Genomic DNA, 19,391 nt, shown 5'->3' with positions numbered 1-19,391 from the left:
CGGTCCCTGGGGGGCCGAGCTCGGTCTAACCGGTCCCTGGGGGGCCGAGCTCGGTCTAACCGGTCCCTGGGGGGCCGAGCTCGGTCTAGCCGGTCCCTGGGGGGCCGAGCTCGGTCTAGCCGGTCCCTGGGGGGCCGAGCTCGGTCTAACCGGTCCCTGGGGGGCCGAGCTCGGTGTAACCGGTCCCTGGGGGGCCGAGCTCGGTCTAGCCGGTCCCTGGGGGGCCGAGCTCGGTCTAGCCGGTCCCTGGGGGGCCGAGCTCGGTCTAGCCGGTCCCTGGGGGGCCGAGCTCAGTCTAGCCGGTCACTGCGGGGCCGAGCTCGGTCTCGCCGGTCCCTGGGGGGCCGAGCTCGGTCTCGCCGGTCCTTGGGGGGCCGAGCTCGGTCTAACCGGTCCCCGGGGGGCCGAGCTCGGTGTAACCGGTCACAGCGGGGCCGAGCTCGGTCTAGCCGGTCCCTGGGGGGCCGAGCTCGGTCTAGCCGGTCCCTGGGGGGCCGAGCTCGGTCTAGCCGGTCCCTGGGGGGCCGAGCTCAGTCTAGCCGGTCACTGCGGGGCCGAGCTCGGTCTCGCCGGTCCCTGGGGGGCCGAGCTCGGTCTCGCCGGTCCTTGGGGGGCCGAGCTCGGTCTAACCGGTCCCCGGGGGGCCGAGCTCGGTGTAACCGGTCACAGCGGGGCCGAGCTCGGTCTAGCCGGTCCCTGGGGGGCCGAGCTCGGTCTAGCCGGTCCCTGGGGGGCCGAGCTCGGTCCAGCCGGTCCCTGGGGGGCCGAGCTCGGTCTAGCCGGTCCCTGGGGGGCCGAGCTCGGTCTAGCCGGTCCCTGCGGGGGCCGAGCTCGGTGTAACCGGTCCCTGCGGGGGCCGAGCTCGGTCTCGCCGGTCCCTGGGGGGCCGAGCTCGGTCAAGCCGGTCCCTGGGGGGCCGAGCTCGGTCTAGCCGGTCCCTGGGGGGCCGAGCTCGGTCTCGCCGGTCCCTGTGGGGGCCGAGCTCGGTCTAGCCGGTCCCTGGGGGGCCGAGCTCGGTCTAACCGGTCCCTGGGGGGCCGAGCTCGGTCTAGCCGGTCCCTGGGGGGCCGAGCTCGGTCTAGCTGCAGTCCCTGCGGGGCATTGTCTCTGCTAATTTAGCCCCCACTTGCCTGTTCCGTGCTGGGCAGACTCGGTCTCTTTCTCTCTTGGCTGTACTCCAACCCACACACACGGCATTAAACTGAGAACACTCCCGGGAGCAGCAAGTAACTGGAGGAGAAATTGCAGACAGACGTAAGGAGTGCGAGAGAATGATCCAAACATGGACACGGGGTTAGATACAGAGTAAAGCTCCCTCTACACTGTCCCATCAAACACTCCCAGGGCAGGTACAGCACGGGTTAGATACAGAGTAAAGCTCCCTCTCCACTGTCCCATCAAACACTCCCAGGGCAGGTACAGCACGGGTTAGATACAGAGTAAAGCTCCCTCTACACTGTCCCCATCAAACACTCTCAGGGCAGGTACAGCACGGGGTTAGATACAGAGTAAAGCTCCCTCTACACTGGCCCATCAAACACTCCCAGGGCAGGTACAGCACGGGGTTAGATACAGAGTAAAGCTCCCTCTACACTGGCCCATCAAACACTCCCAGGGCAGGTACAGCATAGGTTAGATACAGAGTAAAGCTCCCTCTACACTGTCCCATCAAACACTCCCAGGGTAGGTACAGCACGGGTTAGATACAGAGTAAAGCTCCCTCTACACTGGCCCATCAAACACTCCCAGGGCAGGTACAGCACGGGTTAGATACAGAGTAAAGCTCCCTCTACACTGGCCCATCAAACACTCCCAGGGCAGGTACAGCACGGGTTAGATACAGTGTAAAGCTCCCTCTACACTGTCCCAATAAACACTCCCAGGCAGGTAGAGCACGCGTTAGATACAGAGTAAAGCTCCCTCTACACTGTCCCATCAAACACTCCCAGGGCAGGTACAGCACGGCTTAGATACAGAGTAAAGCTCCCTCTACACTGTCCCCATCAAACACTCCCAGGGCAGGGAGAGGGGGTTAGATACAGAGTAAAGCTACCTCTACACTGTCCCCATCAAACACTCCCAGGGCAGGTACAGCACGGGGTTAGATACAGAGTAAAGCTCCCTCTACACTGTCCCAATCAAACACTCCCAGGGCAGGTACAGCACGGGTTAGATACAGAGTAAAGCTCCCTCTTCACTGTCCCCATCAAACACTCCCAGGGCAGGTACAGCACGGGTTAGATACAGAGTAAAGCTCCCTCTACACTGTCCCATCAAACACTCCCAGGGCAGGTACAGCACGGGGTTAGATACAGAGTAAAGCTCCCTCTACACTGTCCCATCAAACACTCCCAGGGCAGGTACAGCACGGGGTTAGATACAGAGTAAAGCTCCCTCTACACTGTCCCATCAAACACTCCCATGGCAGGTACAGCACGGGGTTAGATACAGAGTAAAGCTCCCTCTACACTGTCCCATCAAACACTCCCAGGGCAGGTACAGCACAGGTTAGATACAGAGTAAAGCTCCCTCTACACTGTCCCATCAAACACTCCCAGGGCAGGTACAGCATGTTAGATACAGAGTAAAGCTCCCTCTACACTGTCCCATCAAACACTCCCAGGGCAGGTACAGCATGGGTTAGATACAGAGTAAAGCTCCCTCTACACTGTCCCCATCAAACACTCCCAGGGCAGGTACAGCACGGGCTAGATACAGAGTAAAGCTCCCTCTACACTGTCCCATCAAACACTCCCAGGGCAGGTACAGCACGGGGTTAGATACAGGGTAAAGCTCCCTCTACACTGTCCCATCAAACACTCCCAGGGCAGGTCCAGCATCGGGTAGATACAGAGTAAAGCTCCCTCTACACTGTCCCATCAAACACTCCCAGGGCAGGTACAGCACGGGTTAGATACAGAGTAAAGCTCCCTCTACACTGTCCCCATCAAACACTCCCAGGGCAGGTACAGCATGGGTTAGATACAGAGTAAAGCTCCCTCTACACTGTCCCCATCAAACACGCCCAGGGCAGGTACAGCACGGGTTAGATACAGAGTAAAGCTCCCTCTACACTGTCCCCATCAAACACTCCCAGGGCAGGTACAGCATGGGTTAGATACAGAGTAAAGCTCCCTCTACACTGTCCCCATCAAACACTCCCAGGGCAGGTACAGCACGGGCTAGATACAGAGTAAAGCTCCCTCTACACTGTCCCATCAAACACTCCCAGGGCAGGTACAGCACGGGGTTAGATACAGGGTAAAGCTCCCTCTACACTGTCCCATCAAACACTCCCAGGGCAGGTCCAGCATCGGGTAGATACAGAGTAAAGCTCCCTCTACACTGTCCCATCAAACACTCCCAGGGCAGGTACAGCACGGGTTAGATACAGTGTAAAGCTCCCTCTACACTGTCCCCATCAAACACTCCCAGGGCAGGTCCAGCATCGGGTAGATACAGAGTAAAGCTCCCTCTACACTGTCCCCATCAAACACTCCCAGGGCAGGTCCAGCATCGGGTAGATACAGAGTAAAGCTCCCTCTACACTGTCCCCATCAAACACTCCCAGGCCAGGTACACCACGGGTTAGATACAGAGTAAAGCTCCCTCTACACTGTCCCATCAAACACTCCCAGGGCAGGTACACCACGGGTTAGATACAGAGTAAAGCTCCCTCTACACTGTCCCATCAAACACTCCCAGGGCAGGTACAGCCCGGGTTAGATACAGAGTAAAGCTCCCTCTACACTGTCCCCATCAAACACTCCCAGGGCAGGTACAGCACAGGTTAGATACAGAGTAAAGCTCCCTCTACACTGTCCCATCAAACACTCCCAGGACAGGTACAGCACGGGGTTAGATACAGAGTAAAGCTCCCTCTACACTGTCCCATCAAACACTCGCAGGACAGGTACAGCACGGGGTTAGATACAGAGTAAAGCTCCCTCTACACTGTCCCATCAAACACTCCCAGGACAGGTACAGCACGGGGTTAGATACAGAGTAAAGCTCCCTCTACACTGTCCCATCAAACACTCCCAGGACAGGTACAGCACGGGGTTAGATACAGAGTAAAGCTCCCTCTACACTGTCCCCATCAAACACTCCCAGGGCAGGTACAGCACGGGGTTAGATACAGAGTAAAGCTCCCTCTGCACTGTCCCATCAAACACTCCCAGGGCAGGTACAGCACGGGCTAGATACAGAGTAGGGAATGGTAGTGTAGTGGTAATGTCACTGGACTAGTAATCCAGAGGCCTGGACTAATAATGCGAAGACGAGAGTTCAAATCCCACCCCGGCAGCTGGGGAATTTAAATTCAGTTAATTAAATAAATCTGGAATAAAAAGCTAGCATCAGTAATGGTGACCATGAAACTATCCAATTGTCGTTAAAAACCCATCTGGTTTACTAATGTCCTTTAGGGAAGGAAATCTGCCGCCTTTACCCGGTCTGCCCGATATGTGACTCCAGACCCACAGCAATGTGATTGACTCTTAACTGCCCTCTGAAATGGCCGAGTGTGGTAAACCACTGTTTGTATTCCACTGTGTACATGCCTGGACATGCCTCGGCTGACTCCTCCCACAAGTCCCAGTATAAAGGTGACTGCTCCCCAGCCCTTTGTATTTCTGGACCGGTCGACCACTCGAGGCAGACCTTCATTCTTTTGTTAATAAAAGTCTTTAGTTACTCTCTTAACTCTCAGTCTTTTATGAGTAATTGATAGCGCATCAATTTTATTAACAAAATTTTTATAATGGAGAAGATCCTCACACCAGCATGCCTGGACTTAGATCATCGGGAGGCGGACTCATCCACCAAGTTTACTCACTGGCTTAAGTGTTTTGAAAAATTCCTGACCGCCTCCGCAGCAATCAAATCGGACGAGGACAAACTGGATGTCCTGACCTCCAAAGTGAACCACCGAGTGTACTCGGTCATCCAAGACGCGACCTCGTACGCGGACGCTATCAAGCTCCTCAAGGACCAGTACACGCGCCCAGTGAACGAAGTGTACGCCAGGCACCTTCTGGGGAGTCGTAAACAACAACCTGGGGAATCGACCGTGGAATACCTTCAGGCACTGCCTGTGCTTGGCCGGGCCTGTGGTTGTAAGGATGTAAAGGCCGCCGTGTACACAGAGGAACTTATCCGGGACGCTTTTGTAGCGGGCCACAGATCCAATTACACCCGACAGCGACTGTTGGAGCAGAGTGACCTCGACCTCAACAAGGCCTCTGAACTCGCACTATCATTGGATGCAGCCTACCGGGGCATGGATGCCTACTCCTCTGCACCGTGGACGCCGCGGGGAATGACAGCCTGGGACACGGTAGGACCGCCTCATAGCGCCGTGCCACCCCAGCCACACCCCAGCAACGGCCCAACTACCGCAGCAGTGTCCCAAGGCCAGAAATGCTACTTCTGTGGCCAGGCAAAACACCCCAGAGCGCGCTGCCCGGCGAAAAACGCGATCTGCTCGGGCTGCGGGAAGAAGGGACACTACGCTAACGTCTGCAGGGCCAAAGCCACCCCGAACCCCAGCAGCGCCGCGTGTGGGCCATGCGGGCCGCCATCTTGGGCCTCCCCGGCCATGTGCGAACCACCGGTACAGCAGCCATTTTGGATGCCTCCAGCCACATGGGGATCATGGACGCCGCCATCTTGGACGACAGCCGGAACGCAGCAGGCCCCCAACACCGCCTCATCTGATACCCGCAGCGACACACCGACCCCTACGCTGGCATCCGTTACACTGGACCAAGCGAGACCGCACCAGCTGGCCAGTTCCACAATGGACATTAAGGTAAATGGCCATGATACAATCTGCCTTTTTGACTCTGGGAGCACAGAGAACTTCATCCACCCCGACACGGTGCGGCGTTGCTCTCTCCCAGTCCTGCCTGCGCACCAGCGGATTTCTATGGCCTCCGAGTCCCAGTCGGCGGACATCGGCGGCTACTGCGTAGTGACACTCATAGTAGACGGGACTGTGTACGATCATTTTAAACTTCTGGTCCTGCCCGACCTCTGCGCTGCCGTCCTGCTGGGGTTAGATTTTCAGTGCCACCTTAAAAGTGTTACGGTGGCGTACGGTGGACCCCTACCCCCACTCACAGTCCGCAGCCAGCAGCTCCCAAATTGCCAGCCGCGCACCAGGTGCAACCTCTCCACACTCAGAGTCACCCCCCCCCCCACTGTTTGCTAACCTCACCCCCGACTGTAAGCCCATCGCCACAAAGAGCAGGCGATACAGTGCCGGGGACAGGGTTTTCATTAAAACCGAAGTGGAGCGGCTCCTGAAGGAAGGGATTATTGAGGGCAGCACCAGCCCCTGGCGAGCCCAGGTTGTGGTCGTTAAGACCGGCGAGAAGCAGCGCCTGGTCATTGACTACAGCCAGACAATAAATCGCTACACCCTGCTGGACGCCTACCCACTCCCCCGTATAGCTGATATGGTCAACCAGATCGCGCAGTACCGCGTCTTCTCGACCATTGACCTGAAATCAGCGTACCACCAGCTCCCTATCCGCCCTGAGGACCGCCAGTATACTGCCTTTGAGGCAAACGGCCGCCTCTACCACTTCCTTAGGGTTCCCTTTGGCGTCACCAATGGGGTCTCCGTCTTCCAAAGGGAGATGGACCGGATGGTAGATCAAAATGCGTTGCAGGCCACTTTCCCATATCTGGACAATGTGACCATCTGCGGCCGTGACTTGCAGGACCATGACGCAAACCTCGAAAAATTCCTCCGCACCGCCCAACTCCTGAACCTGACATATAACAAGGAGAAGTGCATATTCCGCACAAACCGCCTCGCCATCCTTGGCTGTGTTGTGGAACACGGAGTCATCGGCCCCGACCCCGACCGGATGCGTCCCCTTATGGAACTCCCACTGCCTCAAGGCCCTGAAGAGGTGCCTAGGGTTTTTCTCCTATTATGCCCAGTGGGTCCCCTACTATGCGGACAAGGCCCATCCGCTGATCAAGTCCACCTCTTTTCCCTTGACGGCAGAGGCCCGCTTAGCCTTCCACCGTATCAAGGAAGACATTGCCAAAGCCACCATGCACGCAGTGGACGAATCCATCCCCTTCCAGGTGGAAAGCGACGCATCCGACTTTGCCCTGGCCGCTACCCTCAATCAGGCGGGGAGACCCGTGGCCTTCTTTTCACGAACCCTCCAAGGCCCGGAGACCAGACACTCCGCTGTTGAGAAGGAGGCCCAGGCGATTGTGGAGGCTGTGCGTCATTGGAGGCACTACCTGGCCGGAAAACGATTTACCCTGCTCACTGACCAACGTTCAGTTGCTTTCATGTTTAACAACAAGCAGAGGGGCAAAATCAAAAATGACAAGATCTTGAGGTGGAGAATCGAACTTTCCACCTACAATTACGAGATCTTGTACTGGCCCGGGAAGCTCAATGAACCCCCGGATGCGCTATCGTGTGGCACCTGCGCCAGCGCGCAGATCGATAGACTGCGGGCCCTCCACAATGACCTCTGCCACCCGGGGGTCACCAGGTTCTTCCACTTCATCAAGGCCCGCAACCTGCCTTACTCTATTGAGGAGGTCAGGACCATGACCAGGAACTGCCAAGTCTGCGCTGAGTGCAAACCGCACTTTTATAGACCAGACAGGGCCCACCTGATAAAAGCCACTCGCCCCTTCGAGCGCCTGAGCGTTGATTTTAAAGGGCCTCTCCCCTCCTCCGACCGCAATGTGTACTTCCTCAATATTATTGATGAGTACTCCCGTTTCCCGTTCGCCATCCCCTGCCCGGACATGACCAGTGCCACGGTCATTAAATGTCTGAACGACCTCTTCACCCTGTTCGGTTTCCCCAGCTATATCCATAGCGACCGGGGCTCATCGTTTATGAGCGACGAACTCCGTCAGTACCTGCTAACTAGGGGTATTGCCACAAGCAGGACCACCAGTTACAACCCCCGGGGGAACGGACAGGTGGAAAGAGAAAATGCGACAGTTTGGAAGGCCGCCCTGCTAGCCTTAAAGTCTAGGGGCCTTCCAACCTCCCGCTGGCAGGATGTGCTCCCCGATGCGCTCCACTCTATTCGGTCACTGCTCTGCACTGCCACTAACGCCACCCCTCATGAGAAAATGTTTGTCTTCCCAAGGAAGTTCACATCGGGGACATCGCTACCGCCATGGCTGACGTCCCCAGGGCCGGTCCTACTGAGAAGGCACGTGAGGACCCATAAAATGGACCCCCTGGTCGAGAGGGTCGACCTCCTCCACGCCAACCCCCAGTATGCTTACATCGCATACCCGGACGGGCGGGAGGACACAGTCTCCATAAGAGACCTTGCACCCTCGGGGGCCGCAGTAACCCACTACTCACTACCACCCCCCCCCCCCCCCCCACGATCCGATATCCAGCCCCAGCAGACGGCAGGCCTGGGCCCCGCGACCCGCTCGACATCTACGAGGACGACACGCCTGTGCCACAGCCCACGCAGGACTCGACGCCGGAAGCTCCACTACCCCTGCCGTCGCCACGCCGATCACAGCGGCAGACAAGACCTCCGGAGAGACTCCAATACACTAACTTTTAATACACTTCACCTCGCCGGACTCAATTTTAAACAAGGGGTGAATGTGGTAAACCACTGTTTGTATTCCACTGTGTACATGCCTGGACATGCCTTGGCTGACTCCTCCCACAAGTCCTAGTATAAAGGTGACTGCTCCCCAGCCCTTTGTATTTCTGGACCGGTCGACCACTCGAGGCAGACCTTCATTCTTTTGTTAATAAAAGCCTTTAGTTACTCTCTTAACTCTCAGTCTTTTATGAGTAATTGATAGCGCATCACCGAGCGAGGCACTCGGTTGTACAGGACCATTGCGAAAAACAATAACCAGAATAAAACCGGACGCACCACTAGGCACCAACTTCGGACACGGCAACAGCACACTCAGCCCAGTCGACCCTGCAAAGTCCTCCTGACTAACATCTGGCGACTTGTGCCAAAATTGGGAGAGCTGTCCCACAGACTAGTCGAGCAACAGCCTGACACAGTCATACTCACTGAATCATACCTTTCAGCCAATGTCCCAGACTCCTCCATCACCATCCCTGGGTATGTCCTGTCCCACCGGCAGGACAGACCCACCCTCTCTCTCTCTTAGGCAGTCCCTCGGAACCGAGGATGACTTGCTTCCACACTAACAATGAGTTCTCAGGTGACTGATGAGTCCAATGCGGGGCCTACAGTGTCTGTCACAGGTGGGGCAGACGGTGGTTGCAATGTCGAAACGTCTGAGCTCCTGGGTAACGATAGCAGTACGGCGTTCCGGTGTGTCGCTGTTGGGGTTGTCCATGTGGTTCCTGACGTTCCAGGTCCTGAACTTCATTTTAAAGGGGTGGAAGATGCCTGTGTGTGAAATCGTGGGCTGGCCGTCGCCCACCAGCTACCACACGGGCTTGACAGAGCAAGGTCTTGGTCCAACAGCAAGGGGATCCAAGACGATTGGAGACCAGGCTCTGCTACGTCGGCCTAGAACACACACACAAACATACACCTACTGTCCTCCTCCCTCCTTCCTGCAGGTCCTCTCTGCCTGGGTTTCATAGGATGCAGTGTGGTCCTCCCGACCCCGTTGCTGGTCCACACTGGGCCTCGACCATGCTGCTGGGCTCGTCCTCGCTCCTGGGCCCCGTCCCCACCAGGGGTGGTGGCACAGTGGTATACAGTCGGGAGGGAGTGGCCCTGGGAGACCTCAACATTGACGCTGGACCCCATGAAGTCTCATGTCAAACTTGGACAAGGAAACCTCCTGCTGATTACCACCTACCGCCCTCCCTCAGCTGATGAATCAGTACTCCTCCATGTTGACCACCACTTGGAAGAAGCACTGAGAGCAGCAAGGGCACAGAACGTACTCTGGGTGGGGGGACTTCAATGTCCATCACCAAGAGTGGCTCGGTAGCACCACTACTGACCGAGCTGGCCGAGTCCTGAAGGACATAACTGCCAGTCTGGGTCTGCGACAGGTGGTGAGAGAACCAACACGAGGGAAACTCCTACTTGACCTCGTCCTCACCAATCTATCTGTCGCAGATATATCTGTCCATGACAGCATTGGTAGCTGTGACCAGCGCACAGGCGAAGTCCCGTCTTCACACTGAGGACACCCTCCATCGTGTTGTGTGGCACTACCACCGTGCTAAATGGGATAGATTCAGAACAGATCTAGCAGCTCAAAACTGGGCATCCATGAGGCGCTGTGGGCCATCAGCAGCAGCAGAATTGTATTCCACCACAATCTGTAACCTCATGGCCAGGCATATCCCTCACTCTACCATTACCATCAAGCCAGGGGATCAACCCTGGTTCAATAAGGAGTGTAGAAGAGCATGCCAGGAGCAGCACCAGGCGTACCTAAAAATGAGGTGCCAACCTGGGGAAGCTAGAACACAGGACTACATGCTAAACAGCGGAAGCAGCATGCTATAGACAGGGCTAAGCGATCCCACAATCAACGGATCAGATCAAAGCTCTGCAGTCCTGCCACATCCAGTCGTGAATGGTGGTGGACCATTAAACAACTAACGGGAGGAGGAGGCTCCGTGGATATCCCCATCCTCAAAGATGGCGGAGCCCAGCACGTGAGTTTAAAAAAAGTTGTTCATGGGGTGTGGGCATCGCTGGCAAGGCCAGCATTTATTGCCCATCCCTAATTGCCCTTTCAACAAATAGCGGCCGTGGCATCTTTTACTCCCACCTTTAAAAGAAGACAGGGCCTCGGTTTAATGTTCATCGAAAGACAGCACCTCCGACAGTGCGGCGCTCCCTGAGTACCGCCCCTCCCACAGTGCGGCGCTCCCTCAGTACTGCCCCTCCGACAGTGCGGCGCTCCCTCAGTACCGCCCCTCCGACAGTGCGGCGCTCCCTCAGTACCGCCCCTCCGACAGTGCGGCGCTCCCTCAGTACTGCCCCTCCGACAGGGCGGCGCTCCCTCAGTACCGCCCCTCCGACAGTGCGGCACTCCCTCAGTACTGCCCCTCCGACAGTGCGGCGCTCCCTCAGTACCGCCCCTCCGACAGTGCGGTGCTCCCTCAGTACCGCCCCTCCGACAGTGCGGCGCTCCCTCAGTACTGCCCCTCCGACAGTGCGGCGCTCCCTCAGTACCGCCCCTCCGACAGTGCGGTGCTCCCTCAGTACCGCCCCTCCGACAGTGCGGCGCTCCCTCAGTACCGCCCCTCCGACAGTGCGGCGCTCCCTCAGTACCGCCCCTCCGACAGTGCGGCGCTCCCTCAGTACCGCCCCTCCGACAGTGCGGCGCTCCCTCAGTACCGCCCCTCCGACAGTGCGGCGCTCCCTCAGTACCGCCCCTCCGACAGTGCGGCGCTCCCTCAGTACCGCCCCTCCGACAGTGCGGCGCTACCTCAGTACCGCCCCTCCGACAGTGCGGCGCTCCCTCAGTACCGCCCCTCCGACAGTGCGGCGCTCCCTCAGTACCGCCCCTCCGACAGTGCGGCGCTCCCTCAGTACCGCCCCTCCGACAGTGCGGCGCTCCCTCAGTACCGCCCCTCCGACAGTGCGGCGCTCCCTCAGTACCGCCCCTCCGACAGTGCGGCGCTCCCTCAGTACCGCCCCTCCGACAGTGCGGCGCTCCCTCAGTACCGCCCCTCCGACAGTGTGGCGCTCCCTCAGTACTGCCCCTCCGACAGTGCGGCGCTCCCTCAGTACTGCCCCTCCGACAGTGCGGCGCTCCCTCAGTACCGCCCCTCCGACAGTGCGGCGCTCCCTCAGTACCGCCCCTCCGACAGTGCGGCGCTCCCTCAGTACTGCCCCTCCGACAGTGTGGCGCTCCCTCAGTACTGCCCCTCCGACAGTGCGGCGCTCCCTCAGTACTGCCCCTCCGACAGTGCTGCGCTCCCTCAGTACCGCCCCTCCGACAGTGCGGTGCTCCCTCAGTACCGCCCCTCCGACAGTGCGGCGCTCCCTCAGTACCGCCCCTCTGACAGTGCGGTGCTCCCTCAGTACTGCGCTCCCTCAGTACCGCCCCTCCGACAGTGCAGCGCTCCCTCAGTACTGCCCCTCCGACAGTACTGCGCTCCCTCAGTACCGCCCCTCTGACAGTGCGGCGCTCCCTCAGTACTGCCCCTCCGACAGTGCGGCGCTCCCTCAGTACTGCCCCTCCGACAGTGCGGCGCTCCCTCAGTACTGCCCCTCCGACAGTGCGGCGCTCCCTCAGCAGTGCCCCTCCGACAGTGCGGCGCTCCCTCAGTACTGCCCCTCCGACAGTGCGGCGCTCCCTCAGTACCGCCCCTCCGACAGTGCGGCGCTCCCTCAGTACTGCCCCTCCGACAGTGCGGCGCTCCCTCAGTACTGCCCCTGCGACAGTGCGGCGCTCCCTCAGTACCGCCCCTCCGACAGTGCGGCGCTCCCTCAGTACTGCCCCTCCGACAGTGCGGCGCTCCCTCAGTACTGCCCCTCCGACAGTGCGGCGCTCCCTCAGTACTGCCCCTCCGACAGTGCTGCGCTCCCTCAGTACCGCCCCTCCGACATTGCGGTGCTCCCTCAGTACCGCCCCTCCGACAGTGCGGCGCTCCCTCAGTACCGCCCCTCCGACAGTGCGGTGCTCCCTCAGTACTGCGCTCCCTCAGTACCCCCCCTCCGACAGTGCAGCGCTCCCTCAGTACTGCCCCTCCGACAGTACTGCGCTCCCTCAGTACCGCCCCTCTGACAGTGCGGCGCTCCCTCAGTACTGACCCTCCGACAGTGCGGCGCTCCCTCAGTACTGCCCCTCCGACAGTGCGGCGCTCCCTCAGTACTGCCCCTCCGACAGTGCGGCGCTCCCTCAGCACTGCCCCTCCGACAGTGCGGCGCTCCCTCAGTACTGCCCCTCCGACAGTGCGGCGCTCCCTCAGTACCGCCCCTCCGACAGTGCGGCGCTCCCTCAGTACCGCCCCTCCGACAGTGCGGCGCTCCCTCAGTACTGCCCCTCCGACAGTGCGGCGCTCCCTCAGTACCGCCCCTCCGACAGTGCGGCGCTCCCTCAGTACCGCCCCTCCGACAGTGCGGCGCTCCCTGAGTACTGCCCCTCCGACAGTGCGGCGCTCCCTCAGCACTGCCCCTCCGACAGTGCGGCGCTCCCTCAGTACTGCCCCTCCGACAGTGCGGCGCTCCCTCAGTACTGCACTGGGAGTGTCAGCCTAGATTTTTGTGCTCAAGTCTCTGGAGTGGGACTTGAACCCACTGATCCACGGCTGACAGTTCCTTAAAGGAACCATTCGGAGGAATGCTGCGGTCCTTTAAATGCTGCTGCTTCCGCCTCTTGTGATGTCACAAGGAGCCCACCATTTATGACGTCGCGGCTGTTTAGTTACGGTTGGAGTGACAGTTAACGCGAGTGACGGCAATTTGGCCCCTTTCCAAAATGTGATGGAGCAAATGGTGGATTGAACCCTGACACAAATCCCTCGTCTAAAGGTACCTGAAATCTTCCTTCTGTATGTGACGGCAAACTTCTTGGTTCTTGCGAAGAACCGGATTTAAGAATTTTTGATTAATGGTTTATCTTCCAGTGCTGTTGCATTCAGTAACCCCTCTCCCCCAGCGCCCTGTGTTACTGACTGTATCTCTACTGATGTTAATCCAGCTCCCTCACACTTTCACTCAGTAATCCCTCTCCCCCAGCGCCCTGTGTCACTGACTGTATCTCTACTGATGTTAATCCAGCTCCCTCACACTGTCACTCAGTAACCCCTCTCCCCCAGCGCCCTGTGTCACTGACTGTATCTCTACTGATGTTAATCCAGCTCCCTCACACTGTCACTCAGTAACTCCTCTCCCCCGCGCCCTGTGTTACTGACTGTATCTCTACTGATGCTAATCCAGCTCCCTCACACTGTCACTCAGTAACCCCTCTCCCCCAGCACCCTGTGTTACTGACTGTATCTCTACTGATGTTAATCCAGCTCCCTCACACTGTCACTCAGTAACCCCTCTCCCCCAGCGCCCTGTGTCACTGACTGTATCTCTACTGATGTTAATCCTGCTCCCTCACACGGTCACTCAGTAACCCCTCTCCCCCCAGCGCCCTGTGTTACTGACTGTATCTCTACTGATGTTAATCCAGCTCCCTCACACTGTCACTCAGTAACCCCTCTCCCCCAGCGCCCTGTGTTACTGACTGTATCTCTACTGATGTTAATCCAGCTCCCTCACACTGTCACTCAGTAACCTCTCTCCCCCAGCGCCCTGTGTCACTGACTGTATCTCTACTGATGTTAATCCAGCTCCCTCACACTGTCACTCAGTAACCCCTCTCCCCCCAGCGCCCTGTGTTACTGACTGTATCTCTACTGATGTTAATCCAGCTCCCTCACACTGTCACTCAGTAACCCCTCTCCCCCAGCGCCCTGTGTTACTGACTGTATCTCTACTGATGTTAATCCAGCTCCCTCACACTGTCACTCAGTAACCCCTCTCCCCCAGCGCCCTGTGTTACTGACTGTATCTCTACTGATGTTAATCCAGTTCCCTCACACTGTCACTCAGTAACCCCTCTCCCCCAGCGCCCTGTGTTACTGACTGTACCTCTACTGATGTTAATCCAGCTCCCTCACACTGTCACTCAGTAACCCCTCTCCCCCAGCGCCCTGTGTTACTGACTGTATCTCTACTGATGTTAATCCAGCTCCCTCACACTGTCACTCAGTAACCCCTCTCCCCCCAGCGCCCTGTGTTACTGACTGTACCTCTACTGATGTTAATCCAGCTCCCTCACACTGTCACTCAGTAACACCTCTCCCCCAGTGCCCTGTGTTACTGACTGTATCTCTACTGAGGTTAATCCAGCTCCCTCACACTGTCACTCAGTAACCCCTCTCCCCCAGCGCCCTGTTACTGACTGTATCTCTACTGATGTTAATCCAGCTCCCTCACACTGTCACCCAGTAACCCCTCTCCCCAGCGCCCTGTGTCACTGACTATATCTCTACTGATGTTAATCCAGCTCCCTCACAGTCGCTCAGTAACCCCTCTCCCCCAGCGCCCTGTGTTACTGACTGTATCTCTACTGATGTTAATCCAGCTCCCTCACACTGTCACTCAGTAACCCCTCTCCCCCAGCGCCCTGTGTCACTGACTGTATCTCTACTGATGTTAATCCTGCTCCCTCACACGGTCACTCAGTAACCCCTCTCCCCCCAGCGCCCTGTGTTACTGACTGTATCTCTACTGATGTTAATCCAGCTCCCTCACACTGTCACTCAGTAACCCCTCTCCCCCAGCGCCCTGTGTTACTGACTGTATATCTACTGATGTTAATCCAGCTCCCTCACACTGTCACTCAGTAACCCCTCTCCCCCAGCGCCCTGTGTTACTGACTGTATCTCTACTGATGTTAATCCAGCTCCCTCACACTGTCACTCAGTAACCTCTCTCCCCCAGCGCCCTGTGTCACTGACTGTATCTCTACTGATGTTAATCCAGCTCCCTCACACTGTCACTCAGTAACCCCTCTCCCCCCAGCGCCCTGTGTTACTGACTGTATCTCTACTGATGTTAATCCAGCTCCCTCACACTGTCACTCAGTAACCCCTCTCCCCCAGCGCCCTGTGTTACTGACTGTATCTCTACTGATGTTAATCCAGCTCCCTCACACTGTCACTCAGTAACCCCTCTCCCCCAGCGCCCTGTGTTACTGACTGTATCTCTACTGATGTTAATCCAGCTCCCTCACACTGTCACTCAGTAACCCCTCTCCCCCAGCGCCCTGTTTTACTGACTGTATCTCTACTGATGTTAATCCAGCTCCCTCACACTGTCACTCAGTAACCCCTCTCCCCCAGCGCCCTGTGTTACTGACTGTATCTCTACTGATGTTAATCCAGCTCCCTCACACTGTCACTCAGTAACCCCTCTCCCCCAGCGCCCTGTGTCACTGACTGTATCTCTACTGATGTTAATCCAGCTCCCTCACACTGTCACTCAGTAACACCTCTCCCCCAGCGCCCTGTGTCACTGACTGTATCTCTACTGATGTTAATCCAGCTCCCTCACACTGTCACTCAGTAACTCCTCTCCCCCAGCGCCCTGTGTCACTGACTGTATCTCTACTGATGTTAATCCAGCTCCCTCACACTGTCACTCAGTAACCCCTCTCCCCCAGCGCCCTGTGTTACTGACTGTATCTCTACTGATGTTAATCCAGCTCCCTCACACTGTCACTCAGTAACCCCTCTCCCCCCAGCGCCCTGTGTTACTGACTGTATCTCTACTGATGTTAATCCAGCTCCCTCACACTGTCACTCAGTAACCCCTCTCCCCCAGCGCCCTGTGTTACTGACTGTATCTCTACTGATGTTAATCCAGCTCCCTCACACTGTCACTCAGTAACCCCTCTCCCCCCAGCGCCCTGTGTTACTGACTGTATCTCTACTGATGTTAATCCAGCTGCCTCACACTGTCACTCATTAATCCCTCTCCCCCCAGCGCCCTGTGTTACTGACTGTATCTCTACTGATGTTAATCCAGCTCCCTCACACTGTCACTCAGTAACCCCTCTCCCCCAGCGCCGTGTTACTGACTGTATCTCTACTGATGTTAATCCAGCTCCCTCACACTGTCACTCAGTAACCCCTCTCCCCCAGCGTCCTGTGTCACTGACTGTATCTCTACTGATGTTAATCCAGCTCCCTCACACTGTCACTCAGTAACCCCTCTCCCCCAGTGCCCTGTGTTACTGACTGTACCTCTACTGATGTTAATCCAGCTCCCTCACACTGTCACTCAGTAACCCCTCTCCCCCAGCGCCGTGTTACTGACTGTATCTCTGCTGATGTTAATCCAGTTCCCTCACACTGTCACTCAGTAACCCCTCTCCCCCAGCGCCCTGTGTTACTGACTGTACCTCTACTGATGTTAATCCAGCTCCCTCACACTGTCACTCAGTAACACCTCTCCCCCAGCGCCCTGTGTTACTGACTGTATCTCTACTGATGCTAATCCAGCTCCCTCACACTGTCACTCAGTAACCCCTCTCCCCCCAGCGCCCTGTGTTACTGACTGTACCTCTACTGATGTTAATCCAGCTCCCTCACACTGTCACTCAGTAACACCTCTCCCCCAGTGCCCTGTGTTACTGACTGTATCTCTACTGAGGTTAATCCAGCTCCCTCACACTGTCACTCAGTAACCCCTCTCCCCCAGCGCCCTGTTACTGACTGTATCTCTACTGATGTTAATCCAGCTCCCTCACACTGTCACCCAGTAACCCCTCTCCCCAGCGCCCTGTGTCACTGACTATATCTCTACTGATGTTAATCCAGCTCCCTCACAGTCGCTCAGTAACCCCTCTCCCCCAGCGCCCTGTGTTACTGACTGTATCTCTACTGATGTTAATCCAGCTCCCTCACACCGTCACTCAGTAACCCCTCTCCCCCAGCGCCCTGTGTTACTGACTGTATCTCTACTGATGTTAATCCAGCTCCCTCACACTGTCACTCAGTAACCCCTCTTCCCCCCAGCGCCCTGTGTTACTGACTGTATCTCTACTGATGTAAATCCAGCTCCCTCACAATGTCACTCAGTACCCCTCTCCCCCAGCACTGTGTTACTGACTGTATCTCTACTGATGTTAATCCAGCTCCCTCACACTGTCACTCAGTAACCCCTCTTCCCCCCAGCGCCCTGTGTTACTGACTGTATCTCTACTGATGTAAATCCAGCTCCCTCACACTGTCACTCAGTACCCCTCTCCCCCAGCACTGTGTTACTGACTGTATCTCTACTGATGTTAATCCAGCCCCCTCACACTGTCGCTCAGTAACCCCTCTCCCCCAGCGCCCTGTGTTACTGACTATCTCTACTGAGGTTAATCCAGCTCCCTCACACTGTCACTCAGTAACCCCTCTCCCCCAGCGCCGTTACTGACTGTATCTCTACTGATGTTAATCCAGCTCCCTCACACTGTCACTCAGTAACCCCTCTCCCCCAGCGCCCTGTGTTACTGACTGTATCTCTACTGATGTTAATCCAGCTCCCTCACACTGTCACTCAGTAACTCCTCTCCCCCAGCGCCCTGTGTCACTGACTGTTCATCTACTGATGTTAATCCAGCTCCCTCACACTGTCACTCAGTAACCCCTCTCCCCCAGCGCCCTGTGTTACTGACTGTATCTCTACTGATGTTAATCCAGCTCCCTCACACTGTCACTCAGTAACCCCTCTCCCCCAGCGCCCTGAGTTACTGACTATCCAACATCAGTTATCTACATCTGAAATGGATCATTTGTACTGAATTTGAGGTGGTTTTGTTCTGTGGCAAGACTAGACAAGCTGGGATTGTTCTCGTTGGAGCTGAACGTTAAGGGGAGATTTAGAATCATAGACTGATACAGCACATGGTGTGGAGATGCCGGTGTTGGACTGGGGTGGACAAATGTAAGAAATCACACAACACCAGGTTATAGTCCAACAGCTTTATTTGAAATCACAAGCTTTCGGAGCGCTGCTCCTTCGTCAGGTGAAGTGGAGAAATGCATAAAAACACAGCTTATATAGTCAGAATAATGTCAGATGTTTACAGGTAATCTTTCTAACTGCCATTTATCACACCTCGGCAGAGAGATAATCACAGCAATCAAAGGTGTGAATGGTGTCCAAACAGGTCAGTCAGGAAAACATTACATCAAAGGACAATGAGGTGGGGGTCACAAGGGGTCAAATGTTGCAAATGTCTGTGAACAAAAAAAGACAAAAAACATTTTTTTTGCTAGAAATCACAGCAGGTCCTTACATTGATACAGCACAGGCAGACATTCGGCCCATCGAGCCTGTGGCAGCTCTTTGCTCACGCTCTCCAATTAGTCCCACTCTTTCCCTGTAGCTCTGCAATATTTTTCCCATCGAGAATTGATCTAATTCCCTTTTAAATTTAATCGAGGTGTTCAAAATCACGAGGGGTTTTGATGGAGTAAATCAGGAGAAACTGTTTCCAGTGGCAGGAGGGTCGGTAACCAGAGGACACAGATTGAAGATAATCGGTAAAAGAACCAGAGGGGAGATGAGGAGAATGTTTTTACGCAGCGAGTTGTTGTGATCTGGAACGCGCTGCCTGAAAGGGCGGTGGGAGCAGATTCAATAGTAACTTTCAAAAGGGGGAATTGGAGAAATACTTGAAGGGGAGAAATGTGCCGGGCTGTGGGGAAAGAGCGGGACTAATTGGAGAGCTCGTTCAAAGAGCCGGCACAGGCACGATGGGCCGAATGGCCTCCTCCTTCTGTGCTGGGTGATTCTGTGATCGACACCCAGTCTGGGCTGGCACGTTGACCCAATGCAGCAGCCTTCAGACAGCGGTTTGCCCGTTTAGGGGTGTATTTAATGCAGCTTTGTCTGTTCCGCTCGCAG

Source organism: Somniosus microcephalus, unplaced genomic scaffold (assembly GCF_052327205.1).
Source record: "Somniosus microcephalus isolate GS21.2 unplaced genomic scaffold, FLI_Smic_1.0 unresolved_chr7, whole genome shotgun sequence".
NCBI classification, from domain to species: Eukaryota; Metazoa; Chordata; class Chondrichthyes; order Squaliformes; family Somniosidae; genus Somniosus; species Somniosus microcephalus.
The sequence above is the reverse complement of the archived record's forward strand: the minus strand, read 5'-3'. Positions refer to the sequence as shown.